The sequence below is a fragment of the Sus scrofa genome, chromosome 5 (genome assembly GCF_000003025.6).
Source record: "Sus scrofa isolate TJ Tabasco breed Duroc chromosome 5, Sscrofa11.1, whole genome shotgun sequence".
Lineage (NCBI taxonomy): Eukaryota > Metazoa > Chordata > Mammalia > Artiodactyla > Suidae > Sus > Sus scrofa.
This window is the reverse complement of record NC_010447.5, coordinates 328180-355136: the sequence shown is the minus strand read 5'-3', so window position 1 is coordinate 355136 and position 26957 is coordinate 328180. Positions and strand designations below refer to the sequence as shown.

The following is a 26957-nucleotide window of genomic DNA, read 5'->3' as shown; positions in this document are numbered from 1 at the left end:
TAGGTTGAAGACGCGGCTCAGATCTGGCGTTGCTGTGGCTGTGGCTGTGGCGTAGGCTGGCGGCTGTAGCTCTGATTCGACCCCTAGCCTGGGAAGCTCCATATGCTGCAGGTGTGGCCCTAAAAAGGCAAAAAAGAAAAAAAGAAAACCTTTTTAACTTATCAGAACTTAAGCTCAGATTTGGTCTTCACCGTGCTGGACAGTTGCTGAAATCTTTGCTTAGCTTTCACCTTACAACAGCTGTTTTCTACTCTTTTTTTTCCAGCTTTATTGAGGTGTAATTGGCAAATTAAATTTTAAGATACTTTGAGTAGTTTGAAAGTCTTGCTTTCTTTTCATTGTATCATTTACAGCATCTTTTCTTCTGTGTTTTTTTTTTTTTTTTGACCATACCTGCAGCATGTGGAAGTTCCCAGGCCAGGGATTGAACCTGCACCACAGCAGCAACCTGAGCCTCTGCAACAATAATGCCAGATCCTTAACTCTCTGTGCTACAGTGAGAACTCCAAACTTTAAGATGTTTGAAGTATAGCGTGATGATTTGATAGAGATTCTTCCCATCTAGACAACTGTCATGTCTGTCACTGTATACACGTGCGTGTGTGCATTTGATGAGATTGACTTAATTGATACAATACATTGTCATCAATATTGTGTCTTACGTACACGCTTGACACCTTGTTTATCGTATAGCTGAGTGTTTGTTCCCTTTTTCCAACATCTCCCTGTTCACACACATACCCCGCCTTTTCTTTTTGGTCTTTTGTCTTTTTTGTTGTTGTTGTTGTTGTTATTGTTGCTATTTCTTGGGCCGCTCCTGCGGCATATGGAGGTTCCCAGGCTAGGGGTTGAATCGGAGCTGTAGCCACCAGCCTACGCCAGAGCCACAGCAACGCGGGATCCGAGCCGCGTCTGCAACCTACACCACAGCTCACGGCAACACTGGATCATTAACCCACTGAGCAAGGGCAGGGACTGAACCCGCAACCTCATGGTTCCTAGTCGGATTCGTTAACCACTGCGCCACGACGGGAACTCCCTACCCCGCCTTTTCTGCTGTTTCTTTGAGTTTGACTTATTTTTCTGCTTGGTTTCTTGGCATCTCGTCCCACCAGGTGTTGTTTAGGAGCTAGTCAAGGATTTGGGGGCTCTTTTTTTGATTTTCCCGTTCAATTTCAGCCATTCTGGTAGCCCTGAACTCCGACCTCGCCTTCCTTCTGTGGTAGGATTGCTTAAGCAAGATTGTGCTCTGAGAACTGGGAAGTGGCCTCTGGTCAGCCACTCAACGTGTAGAGCTCGTGGAGTGTCTCTCAGCGATTGTGTCCCTCCAGTTTCTGCATGCTTTCAGTTGGCCTCCGGTACCATCAAATAGCTGGTTTTGTATTTTGTCCAGAATTTATAATTAGCATCAGCAGGGGGATTAGTCAGATGCAGCTACTCCATCCTTTCTGGAACCAGAACTCTCAGACCTGTGCATTTACTCTTTTTTTTTTTTTTTGCTTTTTAGGGCATATGGAAGTTCCTGGGCTAGGGGTTGAATTGGAGCCACAGCTGCTAGCCTACACCACAGCCACAGCAATGCAGGATCAGAGCTGCATCTGCGACCCACAGCATAACTCACGGCAATGCCGGATCCTTAACCCACTGAGCAAGGCCAGGAATTGAACCTGAAAGCTCATGGTTCCTAGTGAGATTTGTTTCTACTGCGCCACAACGGCAGCTCCCCCCCCTTTTTTTTTAATGGCTATGCCCACGGCATATGGAAGTTCCCGCACTGGGATCAAACCCACCCTGCCACATAGACAACACTGGATCCTTAACCTGCTGCGAGGACTTCTTCTTCTTCTTCTTCTTCTTTTTTTTTTTTTGTCTTTTTGCTGTTTCTTGGGCTGCTCCCTCGGCATATGGAGGTTCCCAGGCTAGGGGTCAAATTGGAGCTGTAGCCACTGGCCTACGCCAGAGCCACAGCAACGTGGGATCCAAGCCGAATCTGCAGCCTACACCACAGCTTGGGGCAACGCCGGATCGTTAACCCACCGAGCAAGGGCAGGGACTGAACCCGCAACCTCATGGTTCCTAGTCGGATTCGTTAACCACTGCGCCACGACGGGAACTCCCTTTTTTTTTTTTTTTAAAAAAAAAGACCTCACTTTTTGATGAGGAGCTGTAGGGAGTTTGTGCCTATCTCGAATTTGTCCCAGTGTCTTAGGAGAGGGAAACTAGCCCTGGGAGAGAGAAAGGAGGGCTGCTGGGTCTGTGTTTAATGTGTGCTTGGGGTTTGTGGTCATTAATTAAAGCGAGTAAAACTTAGAGTTCTCTTGCGGCTCAGCAGATTAAGGATCCAGTCTTGTCCCTGCAGTGGCTTGGGTCGCTGTTGTGGCCTGGGTTTAATCCCTGGCCTAGGAACTTCCACATACTGTGAGTGCGGCCAAAAAAAAAAAAAGAAAAAAAAAAAAGAAAGAAAAAAATAAAGCAAGTAAGGGGTTCCCTTTGTGGCTCAGTGGTTAATGAACCTGCCAGCTCTGATTAGACTCCTAGCCTGGGAACCTCCATATGCTGTGGGTGAGGCCCTAAAAAGCAAAAAAAAAAAAAAAAAAAAACAAAACACCAAAAAAACCAAAAAACCAAGTCAAGTGAAACTTGAGCAGATTTCGTCATGGAAACTCCCGTTCCCCGACTGCCACTTAGTCGCTGTTTCTGGGCACTTTGTGTCTGACAGGCACACAATGAGCTCCTTGTACGGCTGCCTTGAAGGTGGCAGTACCCTGTGGGGCGAGGTGTGTGCTCGTGCCTGCGCTTTACAGCCGGGGAGACCCAGAGGGTTTAAGAAGCTTGATTCATTTGGTAGGTGGTGGGGCTCAGCCTTGAGCCAGGCAGTGGACCAGACAGCTCTGGTAGGAGCCCCATCTCCCCTGTGGCTGGCGTGGAGCTCATGGCAGGCCTGGCCCGAGTACGGAGCTTTGCCCCTGTTGACCCTCAGGGCCAGCCTGGGAGGTGGGGTCTGGGACGCCTGACCAGGAACCAGAGACCCCAGGCTCGCAGATAGGATGCTCAGCCTGCATGCCTCTCCCCTGGTCGGTACCAGCTCTCGGCCTTCCCTGCTGAGATCAGGCTCCATGGGGCCTCATCTCCTCTGTGGCCTCTTCAAGAATTGGACTCCCACCGTCAGCCCACTCTGCGTATTTTCATTAAGATATAATTCACGTACCATGAAATCCACCCTTTTACTTTATTTTATTTTTTCTTTTCTAGGGCCACACCTGAGGCACATGGAGGTTCTCAGGCTAAGCATTGAATTGGAGCTGTAGCTGCCGGCCTACGCCAGAGCCACAGCAACTCGGGATCTAAGCTGCATCTTTGACCTACACCACAGCTCACGGCAACACCAGATCCTTAACTCACTGAGCGAGGCCAGGGATCGAACCCGCAACCTCATGGTTCCTAGTCGGATTCGTTAACCACTGAGCCACGACGGGAACTCTGAAATCCACCCTTTTAAAGTGCACAGTTTGGAGTTCCTGTTGTGGCACAGTGGAAACGAATCCGACTAGGAACCATGAGGTTGAGGGTTTGATCCCTGGCCTCGCTCAGTGGGTTAAGGATCTGGTGTTGCCGTGAGCTGTGGTGTAGGTCGCAGACACGGCTTGGATCTGGTGTTGCTATGGTTGTGGTGTAGGCCGGCAGCTGTAGCTCTGATCGGACCCCTGGCCTGGGAACCTCCATAGGCCCCAGGTGCGGACCTAAAAAGACTAAATAAATAAAGGGCACAGTTCATTGGGGTTTAGTTGATTTGCAAGGTTGTGCACCGTTGCCACTGCCTAACTCCAGAATATTTTGCTGCCCACCGTGGAAGCCTCTGACCGCTCTGTTTGGAAGGTTGTCCTTCTCGGCTCTGTCCAGCCCTGGGTGGAGCCTGCGTGTTAGTGCCCTCTGTCTCAGTCATCCCTGCTGCTTCTCCTCTGACTAGAACCTGGGCCAGGATCTGGTAGCACGCGGAGGTTGAGAACATGGACTTCGCTGTCAGACAGCCTGGCTTCAGGGTCTAGAGATGATGTTAATTAACCTTGTGGCCTTGGGCTGGTCCTGAGAGTGCCAGGGCCTCTGCAGTTTAACCTGTGAACAAGGGTTGTTGGCAGACTGCCTCTTGCACTGCGTTGTGCCGGGCTCATGTGCCAGCACGCAGTGAGGTTCCCGTGACAGCTCCTGTTACTTCTTTTCTGGGGTCAGTGTCACCGTTGAGCCAGTGTTCCTTGACTTAGTCCTGTTTGTTCTCGGCTTTCTGCCGGGCTCTTGCTTGTTGGGCTCTTTTCTGCCTGTTCAGCAGTGCTTTTTACTGCTTGTCTGCTCTGCCGTTACTGTTCCTTCAAGAGTCTCCGCCCGGAGTGTGCCCCACCCGCCCTTCGCCCTCCTTCTCCCCGGAGTGCAGTGTTGAGAGCCGGTGGTTGGGGCACTGTCCGTCTGTCTCATCTGTTGTGTTGGGGTGTGTGTGCACCAGGGCCTTGCTGTGGGGTGTCTCTGGTTCCCTGTTGTTGATTCCTTTTCTCCCTGAGCCCCAGGGAAGCGTCTGGTGTTGGCCACTGTCTTAGACCAGTGGTGGCCGTCATGACAGGTCTCTGTCACTACGTCACACTTTTGCTTATATCACATGGGCGTGGACACTTGCTTCAAGGTGGCAGAGGCTCGGTGGCAGAAACTGAACTTACCCGGCCTTGTGGCTGGTTGGGTTTGCTGCCTTGATGGGCTCTTTGTTGTTCGGTCCGTGTCTCCAGGAGAGAAGGCCAGGGGCTGGAGTGTGGAGGTGTGTGTTCATAGTGCCGGCGGGCCCCGCCCTTAACCAGGGAGAGTGGCTGAGATTATGGGTGGCGAGCAGGTGGTAGGTGCTCGTCAACGCACCCAACAGCCAGGAGGAAGCTCTTAAGAAAACCTGGCTTCAAGTTCTAGAGCCGACGTTAATTAACCTCAAGACCCCACTCGGCTTGCCAGGGCCCGAGCTCAGGTGTGTTGAAATCACCTTTCCAAGACTTTGAGGGGGGCGCTGGCTGAACTCCCCACTGAGAGGAGAGGCACTGCCTCAGGAGCTTGAAGCCCCAGTCCTGTGTAGCCACTGAGCTGTTCTTGGGACGATGACATTCCAGCCCACTGCCAGGTGATGGGTCCTACTGTGTGCCAGGCCTGGGCCAGGCACCACAGAGGGTCTGCCTTATCCTCACAGCTCCTGCCGGGGAGGGGGCACGAAGGCTGGCTGGCTCCCTAGCAGAGCGTTCTTCATAGGCCCGCATGGTATTAAAAAAAAAAATTAAACTAATTGTCCACATTTGCAGATTTGGAAATTTAAAAAATTCTGAGTTTCTGGCTTTCCTTGAAGAAACTGGCAGACATATCCCCTTGCCTTGTGTCGCTCCAGGACTGTAGATGACCAGAGAGGGCCTGTCCCCACTCCTTCCCGTGGGCTTCTGCTGCTGCCTCACTCCCTACTGTCCGGCTCCTGCTGGTTTTCCTCCACTTAGCTGCTGCCCTCTGCTGCCCACTGCGGTCCTTGCGTCGGGATGTGACTGAAGAACTGGCAGTCAGGACGAGCGCTTCTCTGCTGCCCCAGCGAGACAGGCTCTTGCTCCAGAGTGTACGGGTTTAGGACACTCACATTTGAGTAAAGCCGGCCTCGTCTTTCCTAGCACCTGGAGTTAGCCTAAGCTGTGCTTTTTTTTTTTTTTTTTTTTTGCTTCTTAGGGCCACACCAGCGGCATATGGAAGTTCCCAGTCTTCCAAGCAGCATCTGGGACCTACACTGCAGTTCACAGCACCGCCAGATCCCCGACCCACTGATCGAGGCCAGGGATCGAACCTGCATCCTGATGAATACTAGTTGGGTTCGTTACCACTGAGCCACAATGGGAGCTCCATTTTTGGGGGGAGGGGTACCTAAGCTGTGCTTTCTTTTTCTCCGGCCACAGTCCTCATGCATCACTCATAGTTTTTGGCTGTTCTTCCTCAGGGGTCACTTGCAGAGTCAGGAGCTGGGAACCTGCGGGGGGAGGGGCAGCCGGCCCAGCTGTTAGCAGCTGCCCTTCCGCCTGGCCAGGGAGGGGTCTGATGCAGCAGCACCCTCATTGGCGCTTGTTTTGGGTCCAATTTTTCTCTGCCATTTTCCCGTCAACTTGGTCTCATTTATTTATTTTGCTCGAAAGTGTTTTCCTTTAGAATTTCAAATTTTTTTGCATACATTTGTATATATTATTCTCTAGTAGAGAAATGGATTTTTAAATTGCTAGCAAAGTATTAACTATATGAGGTTTCTAAATAAAAAACTTGTTCTAGGAGTTCTCGTTGTGGCTCAGTGGTAACGAACCCAACTAGTATCCATGAGGACACAGGTTTGAATCCTGGTCCTGCTCAGTGGGTTAAGGATCTGGCGTTGCCATGTGCTGTGGTGTAGGTTGCAGATGCTGCTTGGATCTGGTGTTGCTGTGGCTGTGGTGTAGGCTGGCAGCTGTAGCTCCGATTTGACTCCTGGGAACCTCCATATACTGTGGGTGCGGCCCTAAAAAGCAAAATAAATAAATAAATAAAGTATATAACATGAAATTTATCATCATAATCATTTCTCAGTGGACGGCTCAGCGGCGCTAAGTCCCTTCGTGCTCTTGTGGGACCACCTCTACCATCGTCTCCAGAACTTTCTCATCTTCCCAAACTGAATCTTTGTTCCCGTGAAATTCTGTCCCCATCCTCCTCCGCCAGCCCCTGGCATCCGTCCTCCCACTTTCTGTCTGAGTCAACCCCTCCAGGGACCTCGCAGAGGTGGGATCACGCAGCATGTGGCTTCTTGAGCCTGCCAGCTCCGCTCCACATCCCAGCCGCAGGGCTCACGCACCTTGTCGCCTCAGACAGTTGTGTCAGGAGGCCCTTCCTTTTCCAGGCTGAGTAGTATTCCTCTGTGCGTGTTGACTGCATTTGCTTTATCCATGCATCTGTGGATGGACATTGGGCTTGCTTCCACTTTTTGGTTTTGTCACCTTCTTTCTTGATATGGTCACAGGAGACCCTCTTGGGGGTCCTGGGCTATGACCTGAATTGTGTCCCCAAAGTTTATGTGTTGATGCCCTAACCCCCAGTGTGACTGTATTTGGAGATGGGCTTTCAGAAGGTGTTAGAGGTTACAGGAGGCCATGTGGGTGGGATCCTGGTCTGGCGGCCTAATAAGACGAGGCAGAGAGAGGTGTTTCTCCCTTCTCGTGTGCTCACTGAGGAAGGCTGTGTGCGGGGACACGGAGGGAGGAAGAGGGTTCTCCTCAGACCCAACCCTGCTGGCCCTCTGGCCTTGACTTCCAGCCTCCAGAACTGTCAGAGCCTGTGGTGGTTTGTTATCGCAGTCTGAGCTGAGGCACCAGTTCCCCCTGGTGACCGTCGAGGGGAGGTAGGCTAGAGCGGGGCTGGTCCTGAAGCCTTGTCAAATGGAGTTCTTTCTGACCCAGCTCGAAGGTCCTCCGTGGCAGGTGGACGTTCCCTGGGCCAGGGACTGAATGGGAACGTCAGCCCACGCCTCAACGCCAGACCCTTTAACCCAGTGCACCGGCCGGGATCAAACCACATCCCGTCAGTGGCCCTGAGCCACTGCAGTGGGTTGGATGCTCAGCCACTGCGCTGCAGCGGGAACTGGCCCCTCGTTGGGTCGGTTCTTTGTTTCCTGACCATGGGCCTGGCCTCTGGAGGAGTTGTCAGCGTAGCAAGTAAGGGAGGGAGGAGGCGGAGGGGGTGGAGGAGATCCTTGCTTGAGGGTCAGCCTTTGCCCTGCTGCGGTTCCCTGTTGGGTGAGCACGTGCTGCCCAGCCCAGTCCTCTAGACGGTCCGCTTAGACAGTCAAGAGGCAGCAGCTCCCACTCTGCTGGCTGACATGTCCACCACCTGTTTCCTGGGGGTGGCCTGGGAAGCCCCCAGGACTGCTTCACCAAGGAGCCTCGGCCAGCTCGGGAGGTGTGTCCTAGAGAGCCTTCAGTGTCCACTTTCCAGGGACTGCTTGGGTGCGCGCCATCTGAAGCTGGAGGAGCCTGGCCTCCCACAGCCAGGACAAGCCACGCTTTGGGGCGCTTGGCAGAGCCTGGTCTGCATAGCACAGGCAGCGGTCTTCTCGGGCTTGGTGACCTCCTGTCAGAGACCACCCGTGACTCTGAGTGTGGCTTGTTTGGGCAGACTCCTTGGACTGGGTGCCACACATGCTTCCTGCACACCCACGCTGGTGGAGACAGGTGTGCGAGAAGCCTTTGCCCACCCGGAATGCAGTTTCAACAGTTACCACCGTTTTACCTGTCTCCCCGCCTCCCAAGCTTTCTTTCCTGGTGTATTTAAAGGCCAATCCCAGAAATTGTCAGATAATGCCATTTCACAGTTCATGCTCACTTCACCCTGATTGCCTCAAGAATGTCTTCTGTAGTTGGTTGGTTTGAGCCAGGCTCTAAGTATCCTGTGTTGTATGTCTCTTAAATCTTTATCTTGTTACAGCCCCGTCCTTTGTGTCGTTGATCTGTTGAAGAAATTGGGTTATTTGTCCTGTAAACGCTCCCAGATCTGGATTTGTCTGGTTGCTTCCTTTTGCAGTATTATTATTATTTTTCATTTTTGGCCACCCTGAGGCATATGGAGCTCCCAGGCTAGGGATCAGATCCAAGCCCCAGTCACAACCTAAGCCACAGCTGTGGCAACGCTGGATCCTTAATACACTGTGCCAGGCTGGGGATCGAACCTACGACCTAGCGCTCCCAAGAGGCCGTTGATCCCATTGTGCCACAGCGGGAACTCCCCTTTTGTGTTATCTGACTTGTTCCTTTCTTCCGTATTTCCCACAAAAAGATTGTTACATCTGGCAGTGTGATTCGATTTAGGTACCTTTTTTTTTTAAAGGTAGGAAAACTGAGCAGGTGGTGATCTGATGGTTTTAATGTACTATCCACAGGAAGCCCAGATCTTCTAACATTATCTCTCCATTTTATATACATTTCAGACCTTTCATTCCTTTTCCCAGAAGGAGCTGTAAAGCTAAACTTTGGCCTGTGGCGGGCTGGCCATCCTTACTCTGCTAAACCCTGGGGAGTCTGTCCAGCGAGTCTAGCAGTTTCTTCCTTCACATTTTGGTTCAGTTCTCTGATGAGACAGACTGATTGCTCTTCCTGGTGGGTAACGTCTGATGTTAAAACAGTTTTTCGTCCTACCTGCTTTTCCTTCCTGGGCTTCCTCTGCTCCCTCGGGTAGCTGCTGGTTTTGGGAGAATCGCCTCCCTTGGGCGTATTTCCCTGCAGATGAATACGTTAGACTGAGTAGAAGATGCTTAAACCAAGACAGGAACTAGTGGACAGAAGGGCGGGCCCCTGGGACGCATTCTGCAGGGGAGCATGTATGCCTGTCATGGAGACGCAGGCATTGTAGAGCACAGTCCTGTTTATCACAGATCTGAAGGTGGGTATTTCATACTAGTCTCTCTTCTCTCAACTCTCATATAGTCCAAATATATGTCATAAAATAATTTCTCCAAATAAATCAGATCACAGTGTAAAAGATGAAACTATATGAAAGTACTGAAAACAAAAACAACCCCAGTTCATCGATGCAAACTGTTACATTTAGAATGGATACGCAGGAGTTCCCGTCGTGGCGCAGTGGTTAACGAATCCAACTAGGAACCATGAGGTTGCGGGTTCGGTCCCTGCCCTTGCTCAGTGGGTTAACGATCCGGCGTTGCTGTGAGCTGTGGTGTAGGTCGCAGACGCAGCTCGGATCCCGCATTGCTGTGGCTCTGGCGTAGGCCGGTGGCTACAGCTCCGATTCAACCCCTAGCCTGGGAACCTCCATATGCCGCGGGAGCGGACCAAGAAATAGCAACAACAACAAAAAAGACAAAAAAAAAAAAAAAAAAAAAAAAAAGAATGGATATGCAGTCGGGTCCTGCTGTATGGCACAGGGAACTATATCCAGTTTCTCGGGGTGGAACATGATGCTCTAAGGAAGGGCATGTATGCATATGTGTGACGGTGCTTCTGCTGTACAGCGGAAATTGGCAGAACATTGTAACTCAATTATACTTTAATTAAAAAAAAACCAGCCCAGCAAGGTGGGTTTCTTTATAACCTGGGAGTGAGGAAAACTTTGCCATCTCAGAATCTAGGAGCCAAAGAAAGCGGATAAAATAGATTACATTAACTACAAACTGCATTGCAGAAATCACCATAAACAAAGTCAAAAGACAAATGACAAATGTAAAAACATGTTGAACTTATGTCACAGCAAAGGAATTTTATTTTATTTTATTTTATTTTTTAGGGCAGCACCAGCAGCATATGGAAGTGTCTAGGCTAGGGGCTGAATCAGAGCTGCAGCTGCCGGCCTACGCCACACCCACAGCAATGTGGGGTCCAAGCTTCATCTGCAACCTGTACCACAGCTCACAGCAACACTGGATCCTTAACCCACTGTGCCAGGCCAGGGATTGAACCCACATCCTCATGGATACTAGTTGGGTTCGTTACTGCTGAGCCACATGGAAACTCCAAGATTTTATTTTTGACGTTTAAAAGAACTCATGGAAACTGAGGATAAAAATAAAATAACCTTTTAGAAAAAAAATGGACAAAAGATAGGAAGAGCTTATGGAAAAGAAGGAAAAATGATTCTTATATAGTTGAATAGATGCTTAGAAATTTTTATAATAAAAAATACAAAAAAGGAGTTCCCTGGTGGCTCAGGGGGTTAAGGATCCAACACTGCCACTGCTGTGGCTTGGGCTCAGGAAATTCCACATGCCTCAGATGTGGCCAAAACACAAAACTGTAGTGCGATACTGTTTCTTATTTATTATATTGGTAGAGTGGCCAACCATCCTGATTTTTCCCAGTACTGTCCAGGTTTTAGCGCGGAAAATCCTCTGTCCCCAGAAACCCTTCAGTCCTCAGCAGACCAGGGTGGTTGGCTCTCCTACATATTGGCAGAAATCCAAAAATGGAACCATACATTCTTTTGACAAGGCTGTGTGGAAGCTGGCTGTCTTCTTGGCAGTAGGAATGCAGAATTGTAAAATGCCTCTGGAAGAGGATTTGTCTGTATCTTGCAAATTTTTATATGCTTCTATTTTTTGGATCTGGAATCACATATCTAGGAATCTGTCTTAAAGATATGCTGGCAAAAATATGAAGTGACTTATGCAAAAATCTATTCATTGCAGAACTATTATAGTAGAAAAACTAGAAACACCTGTCTGTCCATCCCAGGAGTGAGTGCACATACGGAGCCCTGTACAGCTGTCACACGGAGAGTCAGTCTAGTGTGTGATTCAGGTCAGGACAATGGTCAGCACCTTTTGGAACTTGAGTCTTTCTGGCTGCTGGTCATCCAGTTCCTTGAACTGGATGGTGGTTGCGTGGATGGGTTTATTTTGTGAAAATGTAGTGCCTTCGCTTATGATTTGTGTACATTTCTGTATGGTATTTGAGGTTAGTAACAATGTTTCTTTTTTAAAAAGAAAAGAGTAAGGAAGACCTCTGTGGAACAAGCAAGGTACAGAATAGAATTTGTAGTTTGTTACATTTTATATAGGAAGGGCTGGAAAGAATGAAAAATTACATTTGTAATGAAGCAGTAAAGCAGAAAATTAATAAAGATACATTGAGAGGAAGCGAGCAGGATGAAGGCACAGGGATGGGGTGAGACTTCTGTGTGATACTTTTTTAGGAGGTTCTTTTACGAAATTTGGGAAATTTTTGGCTGTAGTTTCATGTATTTTTATGTCCTATTCTCTCATATTCCTCTGAGATTTCAGTTGCACGCATGGCGGACCAATTTATATTGTTGCATAGTTCAGTGAGTCTCTCTTCATTTTTTTTCCTTTATATTGTACCCACAGCGTATGGAAGTTCCCAGTCCAGGGATCGAGTCCAAGCCGAAGCTGTGACCTGTGCCATCCTGCAGCTATGCCGGATCCTTTAACCCACTGCTCTGGGCTGGGGATCGAATTTGCACCCCTACAGTGACCTGGGCTGTTGCAGTCAGATTCTTAACCCGGTGCCACAGTGGGAACTCCCCTATTCATTTTTAATAAAAACCTTTTTTCTGCTGCCTCAGATTGATTGGTTGCTGTTTATCTTAGGTTTACTGACACTTTCTTTTTCAGTCTCCAATTTCATCAACTTCATCCAGTATATATTTTTACTTCAGATGTATTTTTTCAGTTGTAGAATAGTCATTTTTGTTTTTCTATGTAGTTTGAGTTCTCTGCTGAGATTTTACTTTTTCACTCATTCTCTCTATTCTGCTTTAAGTCCTTGAACATGCGTATTATAACTGTGTGTGGCAGGCACAGCCAAGAAATAAATAAAAATATAGCTATCATGTCATTTTAGAAGAGAATTGTAGTGTCATCTAATACCAGTCCCTATTCAGATTTCTCCAGCAGCTTGAAAAATACCCTCTTCCAGGAGTTCCCCTTGTGGCTCAGTGGAAACGAATCTGATTAGCATCCATGAGAACGCAGGTTCAATCCCTGGACTTGCTCAGTGGGTTAAGGATCTGGCATTGCCGTGAGCAGTGGTGCGGGTCCAAGACGCGGCTTGGATGTGACGTTGCTGTGGCTGTGGTGGAGGCCGGCAGCTACAGCTCCGATTCAACCCCTAGCCTGGAACCTCTATATGGCTTGGGTGCTGCCCCCAAAAGACACACACACACACGCTCTTCCAGTTGATTTGTTTTATTTTTTTATTTTTGATTTTTTTTTTTTGTCTTTTTAGGGCCATACCCATGGCATATGGAGGTTCCCAGGCTAGGGGTCGAATCGGAGCTACAGCTTCCAGCCTGCACCACAGCTCATGGCAATGCCAGATCCTTAACCCACTGAGCGAGGCCTGGGCTCAAACCTGCAACCTCTTGGTTCCTAGTTGGATTGTTTCTGCTGCGCCACAATGGGAACTCCTAGTCGATCTGTTTTAATTGGACCCAAACAAGATCTAAATATTACATTTGATAATTATGTCTCATAAAGCTCTTATGTTTCAGAATGGTAACTCCTTATTGCTAAAGTATAATTTTCAAAAGTTAAAAATCATGATCCATGCAAACACAAAATAAACAGTTCTGGGCCCTACTGGTTCGTTTTTGCTGCATGTCTTGAAGGCAGTCATCTCAGCAAGGACCACTAGTCATGTTGTTTGGAAGGGTGTTTTGAGACCCACCAGGAGCGCTTGGGAGTTCTCCTCTTCTGACGTAGCGATGGATCATCAGTGAGCTGCCCGGTCACCTCGCGACCAGGGTCAGCGGCCTGGTCACCTTGCCACCAGGGTCTGTGTTTCCTGCTGATGGTAGTGTCTGGGCATGAAGCTGGACACCTTCAGGCCCGAGAGCCTTCTCATGTCCTTGTATTCTAACCGTTGAGGTAGTTAATAGTTAACAGACGTAGGACAGGTGTGTATCATTGGTACCCGTCTCTAGAACAGTCAAACGCAAGGAAGTTTCTAGACCCCTGATTATAAAATTTGATTAGTAAGTAAAGACAACGACTTGTTTTTCTTTTCCTTAGCATTTTGGTAAGTTAACTTCACAAAAGCAGAACCTAAGTTTTTTCCCTCTTATTTTTCAGGTGAAGAGATTATAAATCTTCTATTGAGTGAAAATATTTTTCTTAAGGTTGCATATACGCCAAGAAAAAATCCCAAATGTTTTTATATTTTGCCTAAATACAAAGTTTAAACAAGAAGTTTCCACGGAAGGTAAGATAATTTTTGTTTGATTCTACTTTATTGTGTAATTTGCGTAAATATGCTGTATAAGTGGACATTCAGAGATGGATGACAGCAAAAAATTTCAGTTTTGAAGATGTGCATAGAGTTTCCTGACTTGTGGGTTTTGTTTTCTTTCCTTTTTTGGTTATACTGGCAGCCTATGAAAGTTCCCAGGCCAGGGATGGAATACGAGCCGCATCTGCAACCTGGGCCACAGCTGCTCCACGGTGGGAATGCCACTCCTGGGGTTTTTTTGACCCTCCTGTGTCTGGTTTTGAGATGCCGTGTTGCGAAAAAGTGCCTTGGTCCCTCCAAGCCCAAGTGTAATCCAGATAAAAACGGGTGCATTGGGCGTGTGTAGAGAGGCCCATGCCCTGCCTTACCTGTGGGAAGGCCTCCACCTGCCAGGTGGGATGGGGGGACTTGTGCTCCTGCAGCGGTAGGTGCTCCTGAAAGGCCTCCCATTGCCGTCCACTGAGAGGCTGGGTAAATGACAGATGCGCGACCTCTTGTGAGTGCCCTGGCGCAAGCTAACTGCTCAGAGGCCGAGAGGACAAGAAGAGATAGCACCCTTTCGCTCCTTGCTGAAGAAAGCGTAAATCCTTTTCAGAGCAAAGCAGACTCAGTGTAGGCCCTCAGGACTCCACTGATTAAATGTCAGCAAACTTGAGCACACGCACACACACCTTGTGATCGGAGTGGGCATGATTAGGTGCCCCAGCGAGTGCAGGCGTCCAGTACTCAGACACAGTATATGTGATAATGCGTGAAGTGTGTAAAGAAATACAAAATGGAATAAAAATTAGTAATGAAAACCGAAGTGTCACAGTGATCCACTTAGAACTTTCAGAAATGAAAAAAAAAGTTGAAATAAAAAACTCAGTACTTGTGGATTAGACAGATTAAACATGACTGAAGGCAGAAGTAGTGAACTGGAATATATCCCTAAAGAGGCTCTCCCGGGTGCAGCCGGGAGACGGGAGATGGGAAGTGGCACTCAGAGAAGTGGAGGGTGAGGTGCGTGTCCTGAAAAACACAGTTGGAGCCCAGGATGGAAAAGTGGGAAGAGGAGGAGAGCCGTTACGCAAAGTGTTAGTAGCTTTGACTCAGCGAGAGAGAGAGAGCGTAGCTTTAGAAAGCACTCTGTGTCCTAAGCAGTGTAAACAGGAGGAAACCCCGAGCTCCCCCTGTGTCGCAACGGGAGCGGTGATGTCGGCAGCGCTGGGATGCAGCTTCAATCCCCAGCCTGGCACAGTGGGTTAAAGATCCCCGGCATTGCCACAGCTGTGGTGTAGGTCGAACTGTAGCTCGGATCTGACGCCTGGCTGAGGAACTCCAAATTCCTTGGGGAGGCCAAAAAGGAAAAAAAAAAAAAAGGTAACTCACACTCCTACATTGAAATTGTACGGCAGCAAAGACAAAAAAGCCTTAAGTGAGGTTGAGCTAGGTCTCCTTAGCTTGAGTAGAGGCCGATAGAGAGCAGAGCAGTTCCTCCGTGTGGTGAGAGAATGTACATTTCAGTACATGTTGTGCGTCAGGTATATTTGCAGAAGAACAGCACAGTTTTTCTGTGCTTTTGGTAAATGTTGGGCTGGGTATTTGCACAACCTACTACCCCACATTTCCTTACCCTGTAAAAAAAAACAACTAAAATTGTTGCATTCAAGAAAAAAAACCAGGAGTTCCCTGGTAGCCTAGCGGTTAAGGATTCGGCATTATCGCTGTTGGGGCCTGGGTTTGATCCCTGGTCTGGGAACTTCCACGTGCCTCACGTGTGGCCAAAAGAAAAACCAAAGGACTGACAATAGAGCAGGCAAGTTTTAGACCAAAATGTAACAGAATTATAACCCAGAAGGTGATTTAATCAGGATAGGATGGACTCTGCCTTGGCCTCAGGACATTTGTTGGTCTGGACAGAGTGTGGCTTTGATTTCAGAGGCCTTGTTGTTCTCTGCAGGGGAGATGTCCAGTTCTCACAGTGTGCAGAGAGCTTAAAGGGGGCTCTTCTCGGTTAAGTGGGGCCTGGCGGTCGGCGTCCTCGGAGGCAGGGTGAACTGGAAGTGTACCTCCTCACGTCATCCCGGCCCCCACCTGGTTATCTTTTACTAAACGTAGCAGGGGGAAAAAAGCTTGTGGCAGTGGATGGACCTTTAAAGGGCGTGTAGCCCAGGTCTACATTGCCTGGTAGTTCTAGGACGTGAAACATGAATTGAAGGTTTTCTGGTTTGGTAATGCCTTCAAACATCCATGGGACCAAACTTAAAACCTCTTTGGAGGAAGTTACCATCATCCTAAAATGCAAAAAATTGGAGTTCCCACTGTGACGCAGTGGTTAACAAACGCGACTAGAATTGATGAGGACAGGGGTTCGATCCCTGGCCTCGCTCAGTGGGTTAAGGATCCAGTGTTGCCGTGAGCTGTGGTGTAGGTCACAGACGTGGCTCGGATCCGGCGTTGCTGTGGCTGTGGTTTAGGCCGGCAGCTGTAGCTCTGATTAGACCCCTAGCCTGGGAACCTCTGTATGCTGTAGGTGTGGCCTTAAAAAGCAAAAAAAGCAAAAAAAAAAAAAAAAAAAAAACCCCAGAAAACCCTAAAATGCAAAAACTCCCTGTGGGTGTATGTATACTTTTGGCCATACCTGTGGTGTGGGGCAGTTCCTGGGCCACAGCTGTAACCAGAGGCATAGCAGTGACAATGCCAGATCCTTGACCCACCGAGTTGTGAGGGAAATCCTAGATATTTTTTAAGTACATAGATTACTGGCCAGGCACACAAGGAAATAAGGCACCATGTATGAAAACCAGGAGAAGCAGACCTTCCAAGACTTTTGATTTGGGGATTATCAGAAACAAACTGTTAACTAAGCATGCTCTTTAATTTAAAAGAAATAATTAAAGAAATAAAAATACCAGTAGTTGCTGCAGGTGCAGCCAAAAAAGGAAAAAATAATGAAAAAACAAAAACCAAGCTCATAGATACAGAGCACAGATTGGTGGCTGCTAGAGGTGGAGTGGCGGTGGTGCTGGTAGTGGTGAAGGGGGGGTTGAAATGTACACGCTTACATTTATAAAAGAAATAAGTAAGTCGGGATGCAATGCACAGTATGGTAATTGCAGTTCATAATAATGTTATTGCACATTTGAAAGCTGCGAAGTTTTCATCATAATAAAAAATTGTTTTGTAACTAAAAAAATAAAAAATAAAATAATAAATAAAAATACTGTAGTAAACTATAAAAGGTCACGTATAGTATTTGAAAAAGAACCAGGTATAACTTCTTTACTTAAAACCTCATATAAAGAATTTAGCATGTGGTTTAAGGTCAGGTCCTATATCCTGAAGAGAAAACCAGTGAACCTGAAGAGACAGGACAGGAGAAATCACCCGGAGTGAAGCGTAGCGAAAACAGTGGAACACACAGAGGTTAGGCAGTGTGGGGTGTGTATATGGCTGGTAACAGTCGCTAGTTTCTTTATCTTTTTCTTTTTTTTTTTTAGGGCCGCGCACACAGCATATGGAGGTTCCCAGGCTAGGGGTCCAATCAGAGCTATAGCTGCCAGCCTACACCACAGCCACAGCAATGCCAGATCCGAGCCACATCTGCGACCTACATCACAGCTCACGCCAACGCCGGATCCATAACCCACTGAGCGAGGCCAGGGATCGAACCCGCAACCTCATGGTTCCTAGTTGGATTTGTTTCTGCAGCACCATGCCGGAAACTCCAAAAGTTGCTATCTTCTAACTATATTAGACAAAAGTCTCTTTTAAGAATGAGGTGGGAGTTCCCGTTGTGGCACAATGGTTAATGAATCCGACTAGGAACCATGAGGTTGTGGGTTCGATCCCTGGCCTTGCTCAGTGGGTTAAGGATCCGGCGTTGCTGTGGCTGTGGTGTAGGCTGGCAGCTACAGCTCCGATTAGACTCCTAGCCGGGGAACCTCCATATGCTGCAGGTGCGGCCCTAGAAATGACCAAAAAAAAAAAAAAAAAAGAGTGAGGTGGAAATGACATTTTTAGGAAAACAACTGAGTTTATCATTAGCAGACCTTTACTAAAGATAATTGTTTTAAAATAATTTTTTAAAAAATTGAACTATAGTTCATTTACAAGATTGTGTTAATTTCATGTATACAGAGAAGTGATTCGGGTGATTCAAGCAATTTCAGATACACAGTGAGATGATTCAAGAATGTAATATTCTTTTTTTGATTCTTTTCCATTATAGGTTATTACAAGATATTGAATATAGTTCCCTGTCTACACTGTAAATCCTTTTTGGATTTATTTTATATACAGTGGAGGGTATCTGTCATTCCCATACTTCTAATTCGTCCTTTCACCACCACCCCCGCCCCATTTGATTTCCACAACTGTGAGTCTGTTTCTGTTTTGTAAATAAGTTCATATGTGTCATATTTTAGATTCCACGTATAAATGATTTCATCTGGTATTTGTCTCTGACTTGCTTCCCTTAGTCTGAGAGTCTCGAGGTCCGTCCGTGTTGCTGCAGATGGCCTTATTTCATTCCTTTTTATGACTAATGTTCCATTGTGTCTATACCACATCTTGTTTTTTTTTGTTTGTTTGTTTGTTTTTTAATCTTTTTAGAGCCACAGCCTGAGCATATGAAGGTTCCCAGGCCAGGGGTCGAATCAGAGCTTATAGCCGCTGGCCTACACCACAGCCACAGCAACTCAGGATCCAAGCCGTCTCTGCGACCTACACCACAGCTCACGGCAATGCCAGATCCTTAACCCACTGAGCGAGGCCAGGGTTCGAACCTGCAACCTCATGGTTACTAGTAGGGTTTGTTAACCACTGAGCCACAACGGGAACTCCAACAGATCTTGTTTTTGTTGCTGTTGTTTTGGGTTTTGTTTTTGTTTTTGTTTTTATGGTCACACCCATGGAACATGGAAGTTCCTGTGCTAGAGATTGAATCTGAGCCACAGCTGTGATCCGAGCTGCAGCAGTGGCAGTGCTGGGTCCTTTAACCCACTGTGCTGGGCAGGGAATTGAATCTGTGCCTCTGCAGCAACCAGAGCCACAGCAGTCATATTCTTTTTTTAAAAAATTGTTTTTGTTTTTGTTTTGTCTTTTTAGGGCTGCACCTGCGGTGTATAAGACGTTCCCAGGCTAGGGGTCAAATCAGAGCTGCAGCTGCTGGCTTACCCCACAGCCACAGCAGTGCCGGATCTGAGCCATGTCTTTGACCTTCACCACAGCTCACAGCAACGCCGGATTCTTTAGCCCCCTGAGTGAGGCCAAGAATCGAGCCCATGTCCTCATGGATCCTAGTTGGGTTAGTTATTGCTGAGCCATAAGGAGAACTCAGTTCTTAACCAACTGCACCTCAGTGGAAACTCCAGGGCCACATCTCTATCCCCTCATCTGTTGGGATAGACGGAGGTTGTCTCCACGTCTTGGCTGCTGTGGACAGTGCTGCTGCGAACACGGGGGTGCATGTATATTTTTGAATGATAGTTTTCTCTGGATATGTGCCCAGGAGTGGGATTGCTTCTCATATGGTAACTCTTTTTGGTTTTAAAGGAACGTTCACGCTCTTTTCCATAGCGGCTGCACCAGTTCCCATTACCGCCAACAGTGCAGCTCTCCCTTTTCTCCAGACCTTATCATTTGTAGACTTTTTTTTTTTTTTTTTGTCTTTTTTGTTGTTGTTGTTGTTGTTGCTATTTCTTGGGCCGCTCCCGCGGCTTATGGAGGTTCCCAGGCTAGGGGTCGAATCGGAGCTGTAGCCACCGGCCTACGCCAGAGCCACAGCAACGCGGGATCCGAGCCGCGTCTGCAACCTACACCACAGCTCACGGCAACGCCGGATCGTTAACCCACTGAGCAATGGCAGAGACCGAACCCGCAACCTCATGGTTCCTAGTCGGATTCGTTAACCACTGCGCCACGACAGGAACTCCTGCAGACTTTTTGATGATGGCCGTTCTGATTGGTGTGAGGCGATACCTCATTGTAGGTTTTTCGTTTGTTTTGTTTTTGTCTTTTTAGGGCCACACCCACAGCATATGGAAGTCCCCAGGCTAGGAGTTGAATCCATGCTGCAGCTGCCAGCCTACACCACAGCCACAGCAACACGGGATCCCTGACCCACTGAGCGAGGCCAGGGATCAAAGCCGCATCATTGTGGATACTAGTCAGGCTTGCTACCCCTGAGCCACAGCGGGGACTCCCTCACTGGAGTTTTGATGTGCGTGTCTCTAATAATGAGTGATGTTGAGCATCTTTGCATGTGCCTGTTGGCCGTCTGTACGTCTCCTCTGGAGAGATGTCTATAGGGGTTCTGCCCACTTTGGTTTTGGCTGCAGTGCTCAGCGGCTTGCTGTGGGGTCTCAGTCCCCAGAACAGGGGCTGAGCCTGGGCCATGGCCCTGAACGCGCTGAATCCCAGCCACTAGACCACTAGGGACCTCCCTTTGGCCCATTTTTTAATTGGGCTATTTGTTGCCTTGGTACTGAGTTGTATGAGTTGTTTGTTAAAGATGTTTCTAAAGAATGTACGGAAGACAGTGATCTCAAGTGGAAGAACTAAGATTCAAGAAAGAATGAAAAGCAGGAGTTCCCCTTGTGGCTCAGTGGAAACAAATCTGACTGGTATTCTTGAGGACGCAGGTTCGATCCCTAGCCTCACTCAGTAGGTTAAGGATCCGGTGTTGCTGTGAGCCATGGTGTAGGTCGCAGATGCAGCTCAGATCCCGAGTTGCTGTGGCTGTGGTGTAGGCCAGGGGCTACAGTTCTGATTGGACCCCTAGCCTGGACCTCCATATACCTCGGGTGCGGCCCTAAAAAAAAGAAAAAACCGTGAAGGAGCTCACAGTCTGCTGGGCACTGGCACAAGCACTGCCCACAGGGGGACCCTCAGAGTGCGGCACCTGCGGAGCCCGGCCCTGTTCTGGAGGTTGGTTCTGGCTGGTTCTGCATCTGACGGGGCTTAGACTGTGTGTTTCCGGAGTCTCAGATGGTTCAGCATAGACGTGTGTAAACTGTGCTTTATAACCATATAAATTGACCTTTATGTTTGTGGTTATTTTTTCTTTTCACTTGTGGTTTTAGATTTTTACCCATCTGGCCCTCCCACCCCACCCCGTTCGCCTCCAGTGGACTCTGCCCAGGAGAGACATAGGCTTGCTTGTTGATTGACTGACTGTGCAGATGTCCACTGCCCTCCATGGACTCACACTGTCATTTTTTCAGACCAGATAGAACTGCAGTGGTGTGTTGGTGAATGTTAACGACTGGGTCTCTGAGAGCGTGAGCACCTCCTGCTCGGGAGCGTCGCTGCTTCTCTACAGCAGATGCTCCGCCATGTCTAGTTTGAGCCCCGCGTGATGCGGCTGAAAGTGGCCTTGGGAGAGGCTCGCGGTCGGCTCCTGTGAACAGGTCCTGCTGCTCTGGCCGTGGCTGAGCCCGTCCTCTGTGGCAAGGTGACCTTGCCCTGTTTCTGCTGTGCTTTGCAGTCTGGACCTCTGAAAAGAACGTTCTGGGCTCCGTGTGGGGCAGCACAGTTAGTTCTCACAGCAGCTCCCTGGGGAGGGTGCTCCTTGCCCCTGTTTAGAGGTCAGGACATCAGGGCATAAGGGGTCATGTAACTGGTCTCAGGTCACACAGCAGAGCCAGGACTTTGGTTGTAAGTCTTTTTAAAAAAGCCGCTGATCTGTGGTCACAGAGGTTATAGGGTGCATTCAGATTCTGATTTTCTCTTAGCAACCTCCAGCACGGAATGTTCCTTTTTGAATGGCTCTGTTCCTGGAACTACCTGAGCATGTGGATTCCATTTTTCTTTGGAAGCTGCCTTCTGCCTGATGGTTATGCTAACCAGAAGAAGTAGATAAAGAAGCAGAACTTGAAGTTTCTCTCATTTGTCTGGATAGGAATACCTTGCTTGGCTTCCAGATAGACTGGAGGACATTGTCAGGCTGTGCTTGGAACCCTTGTGCCGTGTTGCTGCTCCAGGTACAACCAGAGGCGCCTCCAGTCAACGCGCCAGTTCATGAGCCAGTAATCTGCTCTAAACATGCATTGCCAGGAGTCCCTGTCATGGCTCATTGGTTAACGAATCCAGCTAGTATCCATGAGGACTCAGGTTCAGTCCTGGCCTTGCTCAGGGGGTTGGGGATCCAGTGTTGCCGTGAGCCGTGGTGTAGGTCGCAGACGTGGCTCGAATCCCATGTTGCTGTGGCTCTGGTGTGGGCCAGCAGCTGCAGCTCCTATTCGACCCTGTAACCTGGGAACCTCCATATGCCACAGGTGCGGCCCTAAAAAGACAAAACAAAAAACATGCACTGTCCGTGGTTAGGCCTCTAGGTCACCTGGGGAAGGAAAATGAGTCTTCCTGTAGGTGAGGCCAATTAAGAGGTTGCTGGCATCTCTGCCGAGGGTAACTCCTGTTGTTGGGGGATGAGAAACGTTTGGAAAAGAATTCTGCAGCATCACTTTACACCAGTTCCTTTGGCAGTGATATTAGCTGATCTAAACCAAACTGTCGCAGTAAACTCTGAGGGAGGCTGCCGATGCGATCCCGTTGTTTCTCGAAAGGCATGGCGAGCTGGCCCGAGCACAGAAGTGTTGTTACACACGGATGTTTGCTTTAATGGCACAGAAATGTCCCGATGTGAGCTAGTGAGGCACATGGTCAATCTCAATGAGGGATTTGACTGACCTAGTTTTAATTCAGGTGCCAGTGGTAATTGATGTAAGTAGAGATTCTTAGATGCTGGTCTGGAGTATGGGTGAGATGAGCAAGGGTGAGCTTTTCTTTTTCCTTTTTCTTTTTTTTTTTTTTTTTTTTTTGTCTTTTTAGCTATTTCTTGGGCCGCTCCCGCGGCATATGGAGGTTCCCAGGCTAGGGGTCGAATCGGAGCTGCAGCCACCGTCCCACGACAGAGCCACAGCAACGCGGGATCCGAGCCGCGTCTGCAACCTACACCACAGCTCACGGCAACACCGGATCGTTAACCCACTGAGCGAGGCCAGGGATTGAACCCGCAACCTCATGGTTCCTAGTCGGATTCGTTAACCACTCCACCATGACGGGAACTCCTTCTTTTTCTTTTTTGCTTTTTAGGGCTGCACCCGCGGCATATGGAGGTTTCCTGGCTAGGGGTCAGATCGGAGCTACAGCTGCTGGCCTGCACCATAGCCACAGCGATGCATGATCCGAGCTGTGTCTACGACCTACACCACAGCTCACGGCAATGCCAGGTTGTTAACCCACTGAGCGAGGCCAGGGATCGAACCCGCAACCTCATGGTTCCTAGTTGGATTTGTTTCCACTGAGCCACGCCGGGAACTCCAAGAGTGAACTTTTCTTGAAAGTGAATTTTTTCAAAGGTTTCTTTCTTTTTTTTCTTTTTTTATGGCCACACCTGTGGAATGTGGAAGTTCCTGGGCAATGCCAGCTTTTTTAACCCACTGTGCCGGGATGGGGGTCAACCTCCCCCACCTCTGTAGCATCCCAGGCCACGGCAGTCAGATTCTTAACCCCATGGCAGGAACTCCTATGGCTTTCTTATTTTGATATATATTTTTTTTTCAGTTGAGAGAAAATCAATTTATTTATTTTTATTACTCAAATGAATTTATCACATCTGTGGTTGTTTAATGATCATAACAATCCAATTTCTCAGGATTTCCCTCCCACAGCCCAAGCACATCCTCCCACCCCCCAAACTGTCTCCTCCGGAGACCATAAGTTTTTCAAAGTCTGTGAGTCGGTATTTGTTCTGCAAAGAAGTTCATTGTGTCCTTTTTTCAGATTCCACATGTCAGTGAAAGCATTGGATGTTGGTGTCTCATTGTTTGGCTGACTTCACTTAGCATGATAGTTTCTAGGTCCATCCATGCTGCCACAAATGCCATTATTTCTTTCCTTTTAATGGCTGAGTCATATTCCACGGTGTCTATGTACCACCTCTTCTGGATCCACTCCTCTGTCGATGGACATTTAGGTGGTTTCCATGTCTTGGCTATTGGAAACAGTGCTGCAATGAACATTGGAGTACATGTGTCTTTGCGAGTCGTGGTTTTCTCTGGATAGATGCCCGGGAGTGGGATTGCTGGATCCAATGGTCGTTCTATGTTTAGTTTTCTGAGGAATCTCCATACTGCTCTCCACAGTGGTTGCACCAGTTTACAATCCCACCAACAGTGTCACAGGGTTCCTTTTTCTCCCCTCCCTCTCCAGCGCTTATTGTTTGTAGACCTTTGGATGATGGCCATTCTGGCTGGTGTAAGGTGGTACCTCACAGTGGCTTTGATGTGCATTTCTCTACTAATGAGTGACGCTGAACATCTTTTCATGTGGTTCCTGGCCATCCGTATGTCTTCTTTGGAGAACCGTCTGTTTAGATCGTCTGCCCATTTTTTGATGGGGTTGTTTGTTTTTTTGGTATGGAGCTGCAGAAGGTGTTTATAAATTTTGGAGATGAATCCCTTGTCAGTTGATTCACTTGCAAAGATGTTCTCCCATTCTGTGGGTTGTCTTTTTGTTTTGTTTAGGGTTTCCTTTGCTGTGCAGAAACTTTTCAGTTTGATTAGGTCCCGTTTGTTTATTTTTGTTTTTATTGTCAATATTCTAAGAGGTGGATCTGAGAAGATGTTGCTGTCATTTATGTCAGAGAGTGCTTAGCCTATGTTTTCCTCTAAGAGTTTTATAGTGTCTGGTCTTATATCTAGGTCTTGAATCCATTTGGAGTTTATTTTTGTGTATGGTGTTAGGGAGTGTTCTAATTTCATTCTTTTCCATGTGGCTGTGCAGTTTTCCCAGCACCACTTATTGAACAAGCTGTCCTTTCTCCATTGTATATTCTTGCCACCTTTGTCATAGATTGGTTGGCTGCAGGTGTGTGGGTTTAATTCTGGGCTTTCTATCCTGTTCCACTGGTCTATATTTCTGTCTTTGTGCCAGTACCATATGGTTTTGATGATTGTTGCTTTGTAATATAGTCTTAAGTCTGGGAGCCCGATTCCTCCAGCTCCATTTTTCTTTTTCAGGATGTCTTTGGCTATTCTGGATCTTTTGTGCTTACAAACAGACTTTAAAATATTTAAAAATATGGAATGCTTCACGAATTTGCGTGTCATCCTTGCACAGGGGCCATGCTAATCTTCTCTGTATCGTTCCAATTTTAGTACATGTGATATTTAAAAAGCCATTGTTGTCTGAAAGGAAGGAGGTCCCAGAGGGTGGTTTACCCTTTCCTCCTTGTGTCGCCTTTATCTTTCCTCACTTTCCCTCCCTCCCTCCTTTTTGCTTGGTAGAGTGAAAAAGTTGGCAACCTTTTTTTTTTGCTTCTTTTGCGTTTTAGGGCTGCAACCCACGACACATGGAGGTTCCCAGGCTAGGGGTGGAATCAGAGCTACAGCCCCTGGGCTACACCACAGCCACTGCAATAGCAACACCGGATCCGAGCCGCATCTGTGACCTACACCACAGCTCATGGCAACGCCAGATCCTTAACCCACTGAACGGGGCCAGGGATCAAACCTGCAACTTCATGGTTTCTAGTCAGATTCGTTTCTGCGGTGTCACTTCAGGAACTCCGCAGCCTTCTGTTAGTTGCCTAGATTAAAAGAAGCAGCTTAGCAGCCAGTGAAGTCCCAGTGTCTTGGGACTGTCGAGCTGGGCCACCTTGGGCCGTGGGCCCGTGGAGGAGGGAAGCTGCTGGGCAGACGGGTGGGGCGGGGTCTCTGAAGCCGGAGCGCCCTGCCCTGTCCTGGGGTGGAAACCCTGACTGGACTCTGGTTTCAGATTTGGGGGAGGTAAGCGGTGGGCACCTGGTTTATTCTTTGCCGGTCGGGATGTGCTCAGTGTCTGCGTGCCACCGCCTACCTGTGTCTGCCGCCCGGGCACCCGCAGCTTCTGCGGAGGGGGCGCTGTCGGCCCCTGAGATCCCCAGGCGGGCAGTTCCGTGCGCCCGGGCTGGAGAGGGGGTGGCATCTGGGGTCCCTGTGGTGGCTCAGGAGGGGGCACTCCCGTGAGAGAGCTGAGGGAGGGGCACGCGAGGGCTCGGTACGCTGTTCTCTCTTGCCATTGGGCATGTGTGAAATTTCCCAAGTGCAGAAGATGGACTGGGGAGTTCCCGTCGTGGCGCAGTGGTTAACGAATCCGACTAGGAACCGTGAGGTTGCGGGTTCAATCCCTGGTCTCGCTCAGTGGGTTAAGGATCTGGCGTGGCCGTGAGCCGTGGTATAGGTCGCAGACGCGGCCTGGATCCCGCGTTGCTGTGGCTCTGGCATAGGCCGGCGGCTACAGCTCCGATTAGACCCCCAGCCTGGGAACCTCCATATGCCGTGGGTGCGGTCCTAGAAAAGACAAAAAACAAACAAACAAAAAACTAAAACTAAACAGATGGACTGTATCATGGACCTGATTCTATTTCTTACTTTTTCCCATTTAGTCCCGCCCTTTAGGCTTCACCCGTGTTGTCACGTGTCCGTCTAGGGTGCTGGCTCTGGCTGTGTGGGGTGCACCCACGTTGGCTTCCCACAATGCCACCTGTCCTCGTAGGGGGCCCTTGGGTTTCTTTGGGGTATGGCGGGGGCAGTGGGATTGTCGGGCTGGTGGATGGTACAGGTGAACTTGCTGAGTGCTGCCGTGGCTGCCCTGGAACTCCCCCTCCTGCTGCCTGGCCTGCCTGGCCAGCCCACCGGGCATGAAGTGAGAATATGTATTTAGTTATCTTTTTCAAAGCATTGGTTTTTGCTTTAGTTGATCTCATTTTTTTTGGCCATGGCCGGAGCATGTGAAAGTTCCAGGGCCAGAGACTGAACCCAAGGCACAGCAGTGACAACGCTGGATCCTTAACCCACTGAGCCACCAGGAACTCCTAAGCTCACTTTTTACTTTTATTTTTTTTAATTAATTACTTTATTTATTTTAGGGACTCACCCATGGCATATGGAAGTTTCCAGACTAGGGGTAGAACTGGAGCTGTAGCTGCCGGCCTACACCACAGCCACAGCAACGTAGGATCCAAGCCTCTTCTGTGACCTATAGCACAACTCACAGCAATGCCAGATTCCCGACCACTGATCCAGGCCAGGGGTCGAACCCACGTCCTCATGGATACTAGTCGGATTTGTTACTGTTGAGCCACAATAGGAGCTCCTAAGTTCACTTGAGTAATTTTTTTTTTTTTTTTTTGTCTTTTGTCTTTTTGTCGTTGTTGTTGTTGTT

At 48.5% G+C, this 26957-nt stretch overlaps 1 protein-coding gene across 9 annotated transcripts in view; it reads left to right on the top strand.

The window, feature by feature from the left end:
* PPP6R2 (protein phosphatase 6 regulatory subunit 2) overlaps positions 1–26957 on the top strand; it is a 75929-nt gene that overhangs the window by 6173 nt on the left and 42799 nt on the right. For 6 of the 9 annotated variants that reach the window (XM_021091044.1, XM_021091048.1, XM_021091049.1 and 3 more), the window contains one exon: positions 13610–13739. The exons of 1 other annotated variant lie outside the window; for it this stretch is intronic. The gene's annotated coding sequence lies outside the window, so the exon portion shown is untranslated. Of the gene's footprint in view, positions 1–13609; positions 13740–17979; positions 18127–26957 lie in introns of those variants that run through there. 2 more of the 9 variants (XM_021091045.1, XM_013993936.2) reach the window with 2 other exon arrangements.